General features: G+C 44.9%; 1 protein-coding gene and 1 long non-coding RNA gene across 6 annotated transcripts in view; one reads left to right on the top strand and one right to left on the bottom strand.

Moving 5' to 3' along the window:
- The window catches only part of Gm16322, a 45,141-nt gene extending 30,564 nt beyond the window's left edge, over positions 1 to 14,577 (bottom strand). For 3 of the 4 annotated variants that reach the window (XR_001779127.2, XR_001779126.2, XR_001779129.2), the window contains exons 1-4: positions 11,010 to 14,577; positions 6,454 to 6,556; positions 5,674 to 5,784; positions 5,415 to 5,528 (exon numbers count right to left, since the gene is read on the bottom strand). This is a non-coding gene — a long non-coding RNA (predicted gene 16322). The remainder of the gene's footprint in view (positions 1 to 5,414; positions 5,529 to 5,673; positions 5,785 to 6,453; positions 6,557 to 11,009) is intronic. The other variant, XR_001779128.2, reaches the window with a different exon arrangement.
- The window catches only part of Tbcel (tubulin folding cofactor E-like), a 59,923-nt gene continuing 53,957 nt past the window's right edge, over positions 8,842 to 14,807 (top strand). For both annotated transcript variants that reach the window (NM_001378604.1, NM_173038.5), the window contains exon 1: positions 8,842 to 9,014. The gene's annotated coding sequence lies outside the window, so the exon portion shown is untranslated. The remainder of the gene's footprint in view (positions 9,015 to 14,807) is intronic.

The raw sequence follows: 14,807 nt of genomic DNA, 5'->3' as shown, positions 1-14,807 counted from the left end.
ATTAAATCACCTTCCTAGCCCAGATATTAAATTAGCAAATTGTAACAAGTGCTTAAAAAGAAATTATACTGCAAGTAATTTTATGAAGTCAGAGTATCACCTTGATACTAAAAACTGGTCAAGATACAGGAAGACCATACATCAATATGGCCCGTGAACTTAGATGCAAATGTCTCCGGCAGGATTTTGGCAAGTCCAATCGTAGGGGATGTGGGACTATGTTACCAGACAAGCATAAGAAGTGATAAAGCTGAATGAGCTCAAGCCCTGGGAATCTCAGAAATCTCACTGAAGGGGTGGAGCCATTCCCTACCTGTTTCTGTACCTGCTCTTGCACCCATTAACCATGACCCCCACTGAGAGGACCATGGACACTCAGAAGCATAGCCTATAATACCTCAATTTCTTCTCCATGACAATGAGGTCTCTAAATGGTCTTCAGCCTTCAACCAATGGTCTTCCCTTCCTGTGTATTCCTTCCTGCAAAAGGTATACAATGCCTGGTTCACTCCAACTGACGTGTATGTTAGTGTATGTCCACATCTGCCCTCGATATGAACAAGCAAGGATCATCTCAGAGAGCTGCTTCATTCAAGATTGCTACAGGAAATGTCTTCAACTAAAGAGCCATGGCTAAGACTCCTGAGGAAGGCTTTCTCTCCCTCCAACCCATTCGATATACTAGGCACTCATTCTGAATCAGACCAGATTCCACTTGTCCTGGGCACATGCTCACCCTCTCCACCAGGCATGTAGATGCCCCTGGTACCCAGATAGGAGACCAGGAACCACTGTGGACACCCCGTTTTGGACTTTGCCCTGCCTCCTCTTGGTGGCATGCCTGTGACGTCCAGGCACTCCCAGCAGTGAGGCAGGACACAGTTCAACATCCAATCTAATAATAAGATTTATATACCACACTCAAGTGTGATCGATCACAGATACAAAAGGTTGATTCAACACTGAAAAATCAATTAATGTTAATCTGTCAGATCAAACAACTGAAGAAATCAGAAAATACCAGAAACTGAATTATAACAGAAGTGCCAACATATCAAAATGCAGGAACACCACCAGCACTGTCCTTAGAGACGCCTTATTTAAAGGAAGTTTTCAGAGGGGAACACAGAAAAGCAATAACAAAATTGGCCAGAAAAGGCCAAGCCAGACATGGTGACATATGCCTGTAATCTCAGCATGCAGGAAGTGGGAGGGGCCAGTGAAATGTTCAAGGTCATCCTCCATACATAGTGCATTGAAGCCAGGCTGAGTACAAGGCATTCTGTTTCAAAACCAACTAAAGAAGCAAACAGATGAAGAAAAGTACTAACAAAAATATAAGTGGGTGAGACCAACAGAATAAAGGGTATGGCATGAGCAACCGCTATCTAGAATAAAAATGAAGAATCAATGCAGATGGGTCATCAAAAAGAACTTAATAACAAACTTGGAAATGTAGACCTACAAACAAATCCCCAGAAAGAAACCAACTCAAGAAGTAGAAAAATCAAACAATCCTGTCTACATTTTTAAAATAATTGAGTGCAAAATTAAAGCCCGTACCACTGGGGAAACTCAAGATGGCTTCACTAAAGAAATCTGACAATCATTTAAGGAACTAATGGATAAATATTACTCAGGAGTGTTGTTGTATTTTTGTTTTGTTTAGAGGAAAAGAAAAAGAGGATGATCTAAGGAAAAGAAATAAAAGAGCAGAAGCCAGAAAAGGGACACACTCTTATTTTCACTGATAAATGGCAAGTTAAGAAAGAAAACAAGAAAGTTAGAGGGTGTGGTGGTTTGAATACGCTTGGTCTAGAGAGTGGCACTATTAGGAGGTGTGGCCTTGTTGGAGTAGGTGGGTTCTTGATGAAGTAGGTGTGGCTTTGTTGGAAGAAGTGTGTCATTGTTGGGGCAGGCAATGAGATCCTCCTACTAACCATGCAGGAGCCAGTCTTCTCCTGGTGGCCTTCAGATGAAGATGTAGAACTCTCAGCTCCTCCAGCACCATGATGCCTGGATGCTGCCATATTATGTCCTTGGTGATAACAACTGGACTCTGAACCTGTAAGCCAGTCCCACTTAAATGTTGTCCTTATAAGAGTTGCCTTGGTCATGGTCTAAAATTAAAGTCTGACAGACCCCAATGGAGAAGTGACAGGAGAAGGCTGCTTTTAGTGATGGATGTTGGTACTACATTCCACAGTAGGGACTGGTAATTTTGTTAATAGTCATATTGTGATGGTTTGAATGAGAATTGCCCTCATAGGCTCATGAATTTGAATACTAGGTCCACACTTGGTGAAACTGTTTGGGAAGGATTGGGAAGTATGGCCTTATTGGAGGAGGTGTGGAGAGAGAATATCTTGTGTATTGTATGGATGCATCACCTGTCAATAAAAACAAAAACAAAAACAAAAAAACCTATGGCCTAAAGGTAAGGGTCAAATAGAAGGTGGGACATTTGGAAGGAGAAAGAATTCTGGGAGAGAGCCCAGGCAGGAAATTAGCCCAGGGAGATGTGACCAGTTATTAGCCTAGCCATATCACCAAGGCAGTATTTGTAAATATATTTTGAGTCTGCATCTTACTTCTGGGAGCATGGGCCTGGGAGGTAGAACCAGACCAAACTGTAACAGAGGTGTCTTACTAGGGGTGGGCTTTGAGGTGACAAAAGCCTGTATCATTTCTAGTTAGCCTTTCTTTCTGCCTCACAGTTACTGTCTCAACACCAAAGCTCTCAGCTACTGCTCCAGTGCTATGCTTGTCTGCATGCTGCCATGCTCCCGCCATGATGAACACGGACTCTGCTATCCTTTGGTACAGCAAGCTCTAGGTTAAATGTTTTTAAAAATAACTTGCCTTGGTCACAGTGGTCTATCATGAGAATAAAAATGTAACTAAGACATGTACCTTCAATATGTTGGCTAGAAAACCCTTGTGGTGTGGTGTGGTTTTGGTGTGGTATGGTGTGTTATGGTGTGATGTGGTGTGATGTGGTGTGGTGTGGTGTGGTGTGGTGTATATATATGTATTCAAGTGCATGTACACATGGAGATCAGAAGTTGATATTGAATGTTTTTCTTTATTTTTTTTCCACCTTACTTTTGAAACAGGGTCTCTCATTGGACCTAAAGCTAGACTGGACAGTGCAGAAGTCTTTGGGATCAGCCTGTCTCTGGATACTGTCCACTCCCCATCACAACACTAGGCTAACAGGCACATACCAGTTTTATATGGCTTTTGTATGTGTGCTGGAGATCTGAACTCAGATTCTTGTGCTTGCATAGCAATCACTGAGCCCACAGACTCATCTTTTTCTGATTGCTTAAAATGTGGCCTGAACTGCCCAAAGCATAGAAGGCACACAGTACTTTGAAGACTTACTATGAAAATACTTTAAATGGGTCGTTTCCATATTAATAATGTGTTTGACTGAAATATCGTAGATTATATAATAACTAACAAAATGAATGTTTAACATCAAACATACCTTTTACAACTTCTCTAATATGGTCATTAGAAAAAGTTAAATCATGTATATGACTTGACCTACATTTATATTCAATCATGCTGATTTCAATAAGCTAGGATCTACTTGGTTTGTTTTAAGCTTGTTTCCTAAAGCAATAGCTATAGATGTATACATTGAGAGGCACGCACAAGATCATTCCACCTAAAGGCCTCAGACTGATGGGGTTTCAAATGTCCACCAACAGGAAACAGAAAAATCAGCTCTAGTGTTTAACATGAAATACTGTTTAACAACAAAAGCGAATAAGCCACAGATCCAGGAAACAACATAAACGACCCTATTGCATTATCAAATAATTGGTCTCTTTTGATCCCATTTATACAGATTTTTAAACAGGAGGAAGATACAATAATATTAGAAATCAGGATAATAGTTAAATTTGAGAAGAAAGAAGCATGCACGGACTGGGCTGAGAGGCTTTGGGGAATTCACAATGTCCTGTGACTTGGCCTAGTAGTAGAGACATGGACAGAGAAGTTCCTTCACTGAGACACACTCAAATAAAGTATGTTTGCCTTCCTGTATCCCATTCTTTCCAATAAAAATTAAGAGGGATTAGTGAGGCGTCAAGCAATTTATCGCAAATAGCTTTATTCAGTGGAGAAACTTCCTGGTAATTAAGTTTCTTCTGTCTGATCTGTCTTTGGAAATTGCAAGAAAGCATTGCTGTCAAGCACTTTTTAAAAGAGCATCCTCTGCCCAGTAAGAAAATGGTGATATTCCTGTACTGGTTAGTTTTGTGTCAACTTGACACAAGCTGGAGTTATCACAGAGAAAGGAGCTTCAGTTGGGGAAATGCCTCCACAAGATCCACCTGTAAGGCATTTTCTCAATTAGTAATCAAGAGGGGAGGTCCCCCTGTGGGTGGTGCCATCTCTGGGCTGGTAGTCTTGGGTTTCTAAGAGAGCAGGCTGAGCAAGCCAGAGGAAGCAAGCCAGTAAAGAACATCCCTCCATGGCTTCTGCATCAGCTCCTGCTTTCTGACCTGCTTGAGTTCCAGTCCTGACTTCCTTGGTGATAAACAGCAATATGGAATTGTAAGCTGAATAAACGCTTTCTTCCCCAACTTGCCTCTTGGTCATGATGTTTGTGCAGGAATAGAAACCCTGACTAAGACAATTCCCAGTCAGTTCTAGGTCTTGCTCTCTAGTTTAAGAATTTCTCAATCTCTGTTTGCTCATGAAACTTGGCACTACAGGCTACATTCTGAGAAGTATCGGCCATGTTTTTTCTTTGTTTGAACCTAGAGTCCCAAGCATGCTAAGCAAACGCTACCACTGAGCTATAGCCTCTGTCCTCCCGACTCCCTGCTTTTTAGACATAGCCTTACTTGGTTGCTCAGGCTCACCTTGAACTTGTGATATATATATATCTTGTGTATATATATATACACAATGTATACAATTTAATCTATACAACCTATTATACATTATTTTGGGTGTTTTATGCTGGTTTATCAGACTCAAGTTAACTCAGTAGTTAATGATCTAAGGTCAAGAGTTTAAGAGACATATCTGCCTAGTGGAAAAACCAGGGCAGATATTAAAAACTATTTTTCCTAACTACTTATTATTTCAAGTCAAGTATCTGCTTTCTTTCCTCCACATCCCTGCTTTCACACTGATACATTGCATTGCCCTGCATTATCCCACTGCACACATGGGAAAAGGCTTCAGCTGAAAGTGTGGCACCCTTATTCCCTTTAGATTTCACAACCTTGCCAGTTGTGGTGCCACACGCCTGTAATCCCACTATGTAGGAAGCCGACTGACATAGGAGAATCATGAGATTGAAGCCAGCCTGGTTCACAGAACAAAACCATATCTCAATGAAATAAGACACAAAACAAACAGCCATAAAAGTAAGCAAATAAAAGTACCTTCATTACATCATTGAGCTCCATCAATTTTTGGGTATGCATGTTATCTTTCGAACCACACTGCAGCATCCCTGTCAGATCCGTATTTGTTTGCCTCAAGCCACCTTGCTAAGTCTAAGACATACAGATACACAATGATTATAAAACAAGCATTTGCTGAATCAAAAGAATATGCAAACATCTGGCTGAGACTTCACACTCCATTGATATCCCCTCATTACAGGGCTATTACGAACTCAGACTCCTGTGTCAGACTGACCTCAATATGGATTTGGCATCCCCATTTACTATCTGTAGGATGCTGGATGCATTGCCTAAGCCGAGTCTCTCTTGATAGATATGATAGTACCAGATGTACTGCAGGAGATCCCTGTGAGGATTAAAAGGAATAATCGATGTAAAACAGCTCCAGCAGCATCTGGCACAAGCAGAACACAGAGAGCGGTTAAGCAGCTCTTAGGGCGTGGCAAATCCCGAATCAGAGAGCCACTCCGATGAAGACTCATAGAATTAACTGGCCAACCAGACCGACGCCTCTAGGAATTGCTATACACTGTTAGAACAGATTTGGCTTTTGTTTAACCCATTTTTAACAAGGAGTTCATGAGAACAGATAAAAGCAGCCTTAATTTCCCTAAGCCTTCTCTTTTCCTTCCCTCCCTCCATCCTTCCCTCTCTCCCTCCCTCTCTTCTTTCCTTTCTTCTGATGTCACTCTATAGCCCAGGTTAGCCTCAAATTCATGATAATCCTCTCTTTGGCCTCCCGAACACTAGGCTTACAGGCCTGTACCACACACCCAGCCTAAACTCCTTATTATTAGTTTGGACCTTATGAAATTGCTGTTTTATGAATCAAAATGATCAAAGTATCCACAATTTCTAATAAAAATGACCAGATACTTGTCCTTTGGTTGCCTTTTCCTTTCATCTTGGCCCAGTGTCTGCCTGCTTTTTTCTAGATGATGACCCTTTCTGAATGATGGGAAATTGATGCTGAAAACCACAAGTCTAAGTCTGCCCTCTGTGGACTAGCACTGACCTGACTCCACCGATGCTCTCACTGGGGGAACAGGCAATCACGAGCCGTTTTCCATCTCAGAAAAATAGAAATGTTTCAGCCAAATGGTTTATCAGAGGAACTGCTGCAAAGCAAGACACATGGAGATTTGCTAGGGAGTCACTGCCCACTAGAAGGTTCTGTGGTGGTAAGAGATACTAGATGTGAACCGTTCCATATGGCAGCCAGTAGCGGTAAGAGATAACACTCCAAGTGATACCAGTATTACGTGACTGAGGAAACCTCGGTTTGACTTAAGTTGTGGTGTGTGTGTCTGTCCATCCGTCTGAGAATCCACCAGAGCCTTGGACAGCATGGCAAAGGATTTACAAAGGATCCACATCCTTAGCCCTTCATTTTATTTATATTTTGTTTTCTTGAGACAGTATGTCATGCCACCCAGGCTGGCTTCGAATTCACTCTGGGAAGCCTCAAACGCCGGCTCCTCCGGCTCCAGCCTCTCCGTTGCTGGTATGCAGCTGTGCAGCACCACATAACCCAGGTGTGCTGGTTAATCCTGTGCTCACTGTGTGCTGACCAAGCACTCTAACAACCTAGATACACTTCCAACTCCCCAACTCCCTGATTTCAATGAAAACAAAATTAAATAACAGCACATAGCTAGCAGCTAGCAGACTGAATGGCATGGCTGTAGAGTAACAGGAGACAGGTAAGAGATGAGGCTGGGAAATTCGGCCCATTGAAGGAAACTCCAAGAAGCATGTTGTTGGCTGCAGGTTCATCCTGAGGTGAAGAGGAGCCCCTGGGAGTCTCAGGGTCAGCCCCATCGAGTGATGCAGTCTGATTCAAGTTTTAGGAAGAGGACTCTAGCTGCCACAGGGAGATCAACAAGAGACGGATAGAAACATTCATCTCTGAGTTTGTTTTCTAAAGAGACTCTTGCATTCAATGTCTATGTGTGTGTTTCTATCCATAGCAACAGTATTTGTTAGTAGTAATGACTTACAGCTCTTATTTCCCCCTAGTATGTGAGCAAACCCTCCAGAGGGAAGCCCCCTGTCCCTGTCCTTCCTCCTCTGCTTCCAGTTCCTCTGCTCTGCATGTCCTTCCCACTGAGGCTCCTTTTAGCTGTGGTCCTGCCAATATCTCTAGTCCCTCCTAAGGTGTCAGCAAAGTGCTTTTCTGGGCAGGAGGCAATCGCGTAAGAGTACTCTAAGCCACTGCCTGACCCATAGACCTCAGAACGTGTTTCTTAACCAGGTCCTTCTCAAGTCTCTCTCCAGCCTAAGTCCTGCCTATGGGACAAGACAGAAGAATCAATTGAAGTCCCCAGGGCCTGAGGTTGGTAAGAATTTTTGTTTTCCTCTTTCTGGGAGCCAGTATACACATGTGCATGTTTGTGGCAACCCCCACATCCTCCTGGACACACACAGATTGACACTGGGCATGGAACTCTCCTCAACTCCTAGACTTTCCATTCACATATCTGTGCATGGCTGGTTCCTCCTCGGGATCAGCCTGCACCATCTCTATTCCGTGGGCACAAAAGCAAACAACCTAACAGCCAAGTGTGAGGCTTCGGAGCCGGGGCTATGCGTGGCCTGGTGTGAAGCATATTTTCTTTGGAGCCAGCCTGACCTGGTTTCAAGTCTCAGCCATGTCATTTTGGCTAAGTAGGTGGTCATGAGCAGATCATTTGACTCCCCAAACTTCAATTTTCAATTCTACAAAATATGTCCTTTAGGAGGTTTGTGGGTTATGTTTTGTGTGTTTTTCTTTTCTTTTCTTTTCTTTTCTTTTCTTTTCCTTTCCTTTCCTTTCTTTTCTTTTCTCTTCTTTCTTCCTTCCTTTTTTCCTTTCTTTCTTTCTTTCTTTCTTTTTAATCTCATGTATTTATTGGCTATGGCTGTAAAGCACACACAATAGGTGAAAATTGTAAATTGTTAGTGTTTGGGAGCTTCAGGTGCCTCGGGACTAGAGGGGGCACAGAACGAAGGTCAAACTGTCCCCTACGCCTAGATGTATATGAAGTATAGAGATCGTACAGGACATTTTATAGATGAGGCCTGTGAAGTCAAAGACAGGTAGTGATCACAAGTAGGGTTACACTGAGTCAGGCCAAGATTGCAGGTGTGTTTGGACACGTTCGTCCAGGGCTCCTTTCTCCAAGGATGCTTCTCTTGTAGGTGATCGGTCTTTGGACCTGTGGTTGGTTGCTCCCCTGCTGCACTGGTAAGAAAAGCAAGCAGATGGGGTGTAATTCTGATCCACTCTAGGTGAATGCCACCATTCCCGGTTGCCATGGCAACCGCAGCTCGCTCTGAGAGGCTCGTCTCCTCTGGCCCCTCCCAATCACGCAGCGGACGTGACACGTGCGGCGGGGTCACGTGTTGTTGTTGGGGTCCCCGGAAAGCTGCTTCCGGGTCAATGCAGGACACTGGGCTCTGGCGGCCGGAGAAGGGGTCGAGGTGAAGTGGAGCCGGTCCGGGGCCGGCCTGGAGCAGGCCGGAAGCCGAGCGGCGACGCGGTGGCCGGGCGGGCGGAGGCGCAGCCCGAGGAGCCGCCGCCTCCCGGGCCGAGGGGTGAGTGTAGCCCGGCCGCTGCTCCTCCTCCGGGGCCGGAGGCCCGAGGCATGCTCCACCTGTGGGGGTAGGAGGCCAAGCCTGGGATCCTGGGAGGACGGCGCACTGATGGAGGGCAGAAGGCTGGACAGCGGCAGCAAGCCAGATGCTCCCAGCCTCCTTGAGGCCTGGGGTATGGAAGCGGCTCCCTGGGTGGGAAACTTAGCTTTGAATCACTGAATCAGGAAAATGATGAAAACAACTGGACGTGTCAAGTCCTCGGGGTGTATCCCCATCTGTAAGATTTGGTATCTTAGTGGGAAAGAGCAGCTGTCCCTGTAACTCCTGGATCACTAAGCCTGTCCCTTCCTGGACTGCTTAAAGCTTGTAGTTTGCTAGGAATTTGGGGAGCATGTTTTTGCACCAAGCCGTATTAAGATTGGGGGCTGCCAGGAGACTCCATCCTAGCTTCTTGGTAATGGTGCGAAATGATCTGTGATAAACTGAATAGAGTACAGGCTTCTGGAACTACTAGGAAGACAGTCTGGGATTTGGAGAAGGGAAGAGGATTCGTCCTCCTTAGGGACACAGGCAGCAATTGCAGAAGTTGTAGTTGAGGAAAAGTTGATTGGAGGAGTTGAACTGTTGACAGTCAGTGGAGGAAGGAGGAGCCCCACTCCAAGGTTGCTTAGCTACAGGAGTTTGTAGGCTCCGCCTTAGGGCTGTTAAGGAAACTGGCAGGACCTCAAGGCCAGCTAAAAGCTTGGCTGGGACTTGTCCTTCTCTCTGCTTTTGTATAGCCTTTGCCTGTGTATCAAGAAACTCTTGAATAGATTTCAGTGGTTCCATCTTGAGCGAAGAGTGCTTGAGCAAACTGTTTGGGGGGAAGATGGGGGAGGCCCTGGGGCCCAAAGCAGGCTTGGTTAGGCTTGCCCCTTTTGTATTCTGTCTCTGTAGCTCTTGATAGGATCTCATAGGCTCGTCTTGAGCAGAGAACTGGATTAAGGATGTTTAGTCAGCCTGGGTCCTTTGGCTTTAACCATAGCTCTAACTTAAGGAAAAAAGCAAAAACCTCACACTGATAAGGGCATTATGATTTAGTTTGTGCACCTATACACACACACACACACACACACACACGAATGAAAGGTTTTTACAAAGTAGTGGCTTTATGATACAGATTCTCTTGGCCTTGACCTCACTGGGTAGCCCAGGCTGGCCTGCTACTCTCTGTATTCTTTCTGTCCCAGCCTCTCCAGTGCTGAGCTTAAAGATGTGAGGCACCATGTCTGGCTTCACAGAGCCGCGCCTACCCTTGTTAGGTACCGTCTGCTTATTTCTGTTATGTTCTATTTTCTGTCATTAGAAAGAAAACATGCTGACTGAATTCCAGCAAATCGATTCGTAGGTCACAATTTGTGGTTGGGAAAATGGCATCTTTAGGCAATTTTTTTTTTTTTTTGGTTAGTCAGCGTATAATATGTTGTTAGCTTCTGGAGGGCAAGTGCATCCTATGCACTTTGTAGGGGCAGCTTCATGCTTCAGTGGACTATAATGTTCAGTGGACTTCAGTGATAGTATAATGTGCTTGACCCATTTCCTGAAGTACCTACCATTGGGCTAAGTTTTGATGCACTTGGGCACAAGTTCATCTTGATTTTTCTCTGTCTTTTGCCATGCCTGGGAAATACAGCAGTCTTAGTTATACGTAACAGACATTCGATTTCACAGGTCCCATATTTTTTACACTGGCCGACCTGTGGGGCTGAAGCGATGGCTCAGCAGTTAATGAGCACCTGCTCTTCCAGAGGACCAGAGCTTAGCTCCCAGCACTCAATGTCAGGGGACTCTGCATGTACTCTGCCTGTGGCTCCAGCTCCGAGGGGACCCATAACCTTCTTCTGGCCTCTGGGTACCTGTACACCTGTGACGTATACTCCCACAGATGACACCTACATACACACCTACACATAAAAATAAAGTTTTTTTTTTTAAAGAGAGGAAACACGGATTTACCTTTCTGCTGTTTGATCCCACTTCAAGGTCTTGAGTAGTTTTTAGATGGGGGATTTGCTGTCTGCATAAGGATATAAGTAAAATTCATGTGTTGGGATATGGAAGAAACTTAATCATAAATGTAAGCTCGACCTTCAGCGAGATAACACCTAAATTTCTCACATGAAGATACTTTTCCCGTGTTTACGACATAGATGAAGGGCTGGGGGTAGCTCAGTAGGTAAATGGCTTGCCATGCAAGCATGAAGGCCTGTGATTCCCACCACCCTCCTAGAAAAGCTGGGTACAGTGACACACTTGTCATCTCAACACTGGGGAGTCAGGACAGCAAGATCGCAGGGGCTGAACCCGTGAGCTCCGGTTGGCCTTCATACACACGCGTGCACCTCCACAAACACACATGCACATCCACACAAGCTAGAGGAAATCCTTAGAGAAACAGTGTGAATTCTTACTAGCCATTGGTAGGTGTCAGTGAATGAAGCAAGGGCCCTTCATATGTCGCCGCTTCCTTTGAAAGTTGTCACAAAGCCTGTTGCTGCGGGGACGTGGCATGTCATAGGATGTTACCTCATTTCAGTAACCAATGACAGGATGTATACATGAGACAGTTCGTAACAGTCTTATTTTTTGATGTGGATGAAAATGGAGTTTAGAGGCACGCTCGTCTGGGAAAACTTGACCAAGTTAAACGTCTTCAGCGTAGCCCGTCTTCAATGGGTGCAGCACGGTGCCATCAGCACAGGGCACCATCAGGCATCTTTATAAAATAGGCCCCTGCCTTTGTTGTTGGCTTGTGGTGTGGCTGCTGCTGAAGGGGATTGAGTTGGCATGTGTGAACCATTGTGTCTCCGAGAAGCTAAATATTCCATGTTTTAAAGAATGTTTTGTAGTAGATGTTGGGATCGCTAGGGAGGACTCTCATTCATTTCAAGACTCTTGGAATCATTTGTACACTTGAATAAACGACTGTGGAGAACTCGCTGGGTTTGATCCTGTGTCCTTTATAAAGTGTTTTATCCCTCCCTTGATGCTCAAATCCATAGAGGTCTCTTCTGCCCTTGTAGGTTTTGCTTCCAGAATGCTTAGGGTTTGAGAATTGGAAATTGGACACTTGATACTTGTTAGAATACTGAATAAAGTGAGATTGTGTTGCTCCAAATAGTGATATGTGTGTGTGTGTATTAGATTTAAATGGTGTAACATGCATGTGGGCTGCTCAGGCCTGTGTACCCACACCTTACTCCTGAACTGTATTTTGTGAAATGAGTGCTTTGTAGATTCGGGCCAGATATATTAGATGCCACCCATATACACCCAGCCCTACTCCTGGACCAGGAAATGAACCCAGAACCGGGCACATGCTAGGCGAACACTCTACCACAGTTCCAGGAGGAGTTCTGAAAAGGAACTTGGGCTGCTAGTGCTAGGATCTGGGTTTAGTAGGTGAGAAATACCCCTGAGCTGTGCCCTCCACGCAGCCTCAGGAGTTGTCAGTTCTGCTTTTTGAGACTACGCATCCTGGTTCTTGGGGCTTAGAGCTGTGGTAGGCCAGCTGTCGATTGTGATCTTGCCCAGCATTGTGAGGGAACTGTTACACACAATATGGCTAGCCTTAGTCCTGTTCTCTTCTCTCAAACCATCAGCTATCATCTGTTCAGCCAGCACTAAGTAAAAAGACTAGTGTAATGGTTGATGTTCAGGGCCTTCTCCAGCTTTCCTTAATTTTCTTTTTGACCATCATCCCATTTCTCCAAATAGATACTCGTCCCACCCAGATGACGGTTCATTGTGTCTCCCTTTGCCAGCGGGAGAGTGACCCCTTCTTCATCAAATCCTGTTCATTCTTGTTTTATTTTGTATGACCTCTCTCATGTGATGTCTTTATGCTTGCATTATTGTATGAGAAGTGCTCGGAGGTCAGGAGTCTCTAATGCCTTTGAACCTCACAGTCAGCTAGCATAGTTCACAGAACAGGTGAATCATATCGACTGAACTTACAAGTGAAAAAATGGATTCCTGACTCCATCCTGGGCTTCCTGAACCAAAATTTCTGGGTGGGGCTGGGGACATTTATGTCTTAGTGCTCTGCCCATGGCTGTTCTGCCCAGTAAAATTTCAGCGTCACCAGCCTCGCATGATGCTTTAAACTCTAGCAGGTACACAGAAAGGATTTCTGAGTGCATGATGTTTAATGAACTGAGCAGTGCCCTATTTGCACAGGCTGGCTTAATTTTAGGGCTTTGAAGTCTGCCTCCCTTGGAATCCTGGCTCTGCCAGTCACTAGTCAAATGACCCAAGCCTTGTTTGGGTTTTCTGATCTCAAATGGGGTCAATAGTGCCTTTTATGAGTGTCGTGAGAGTTAAATGAGATAGTAATGGCAAGCTACACAGCACATGCGCAGGGTAAACACAGCTGTTCTCTGCTGCTGTAAAGACAAGTGCCTTAACGTCCTCCTGGTCAAGTTGATGAGGTGGCGGCCAGATCCAGCCCAGTCTGAGCACTGGGATTCTTTATGGTTTCGGAGTGCAGGCTTATCATAGTTGCCATTTTCGGTTAACAGATCCGGGATGTAATGATTAAGGACTTAGGATGCTTTTCTGTCTTTAAAAGGATTGCTATCAAAATGGCATGTTTAATCCCCTCCTTTCACTTTCCCACTGCCCAGCGACTAGAATGTAAACTTCATAAACACAGCCCACTGTGGTGGGACCACAGCTGTATCCACCTTCCGGTCCCCTCCCTTCTGCACAGCCCAGCCCAGCCCAGCTCAGCACAGCACAGCAGACACTCCAGTCGGCCTCCTTACCTGCGTCTGTCCTTCACTTCTGCCTCTGCACCAGCTTCCTCCCTTTCCCATCTGCTGAGTTTCTGAAGGCTTCTTTGCAGCCATACTGTGTGTGACTTACTCCTTGACGGAGTTAGTGACACTCTCCTGTTCTGAGTGCTTCCCCACCCTTGTGTTTGAGCTTTGTGTTCACCCGACTTCTTGGTGGCCACAGGGCTAACCTTGGCTGTGTGTTCAGCTCTTGTGTGTAAGGACGCCGGTGATTTGACTTCCCTTGGGGGCCCCTTTGCCATGACTTCCCTTCTTGGTCTTCCCAATAATAACTATTAGTTCCTTCCTATATGTTAACTACTTAACTAGATACTTTCATTGAACGAACATTATTTCATAATGTTCATGGCGCTGAGATGCAATGCATAGCTTCATTTTACTGTTGGTTTAGGCATCGAGAGGTTAACTTGTGCAAATTGCTTAATGATCATAATGAACTCGAACTAAATAAAGCATGCTCTTTAAAAAATATATATGCCTGTGTGTAGGTGTGTGCTTGTGAGTGCAGGTGCCTGGAGTGTCCAGAGGGGGCATTGGATTCCCCTGGAACAAGTCACAAGTGGTCATGAGCCTCCTGGCACAAGTCCTCCTTAGGAATAGTACATGCTCTTAACCACTCAGCCATCTTGGAGGCATCTTCTTAAGTACAATGCTTTTCTCTAAGTAGATTAAACACACACACACACACACACACACAGAGAGACAGACAGACAGACAGAGACAGAGAGACAGAGACAGACATGGGGCGAGAGGAGGGGAATGGAAGGAGAGACCTAGACCCAGGAGATTTAAGTAGTTACATTTTCAAAACTAAAGATCCTGGAGTGTGAAACGTTGATTAGCAGTTTATTAACCATCTTTAGGAATGAGGCCGGAAGTACCACTGCAGGTAGTGGTAAGGTTGTTCCTAGAATAATGCTTTCCCAGTGATTTTCCTAATTCTCCTCCCCAGTCTACT

The sequence above is a fragment of the Mus musculus genome, chromosome 9 (assembly GCF_000001635.26).
Source record: "Mus musculus strain C57BL/6J chromosome 9, GRCm38.p6 C57BL/6J".
In the NCBI taxonomy this organism is placed as follows: Eukaryota; Metazoa; Chordata; class Mammalia; order Rodentia; family Muridae; genus Mus; species Mus musculus.
The sequence above is the reverse complement of the archived record's forward strand: the minus strand, read 5'-3'. Positions and strand labels throughout refer to the sequence as shown.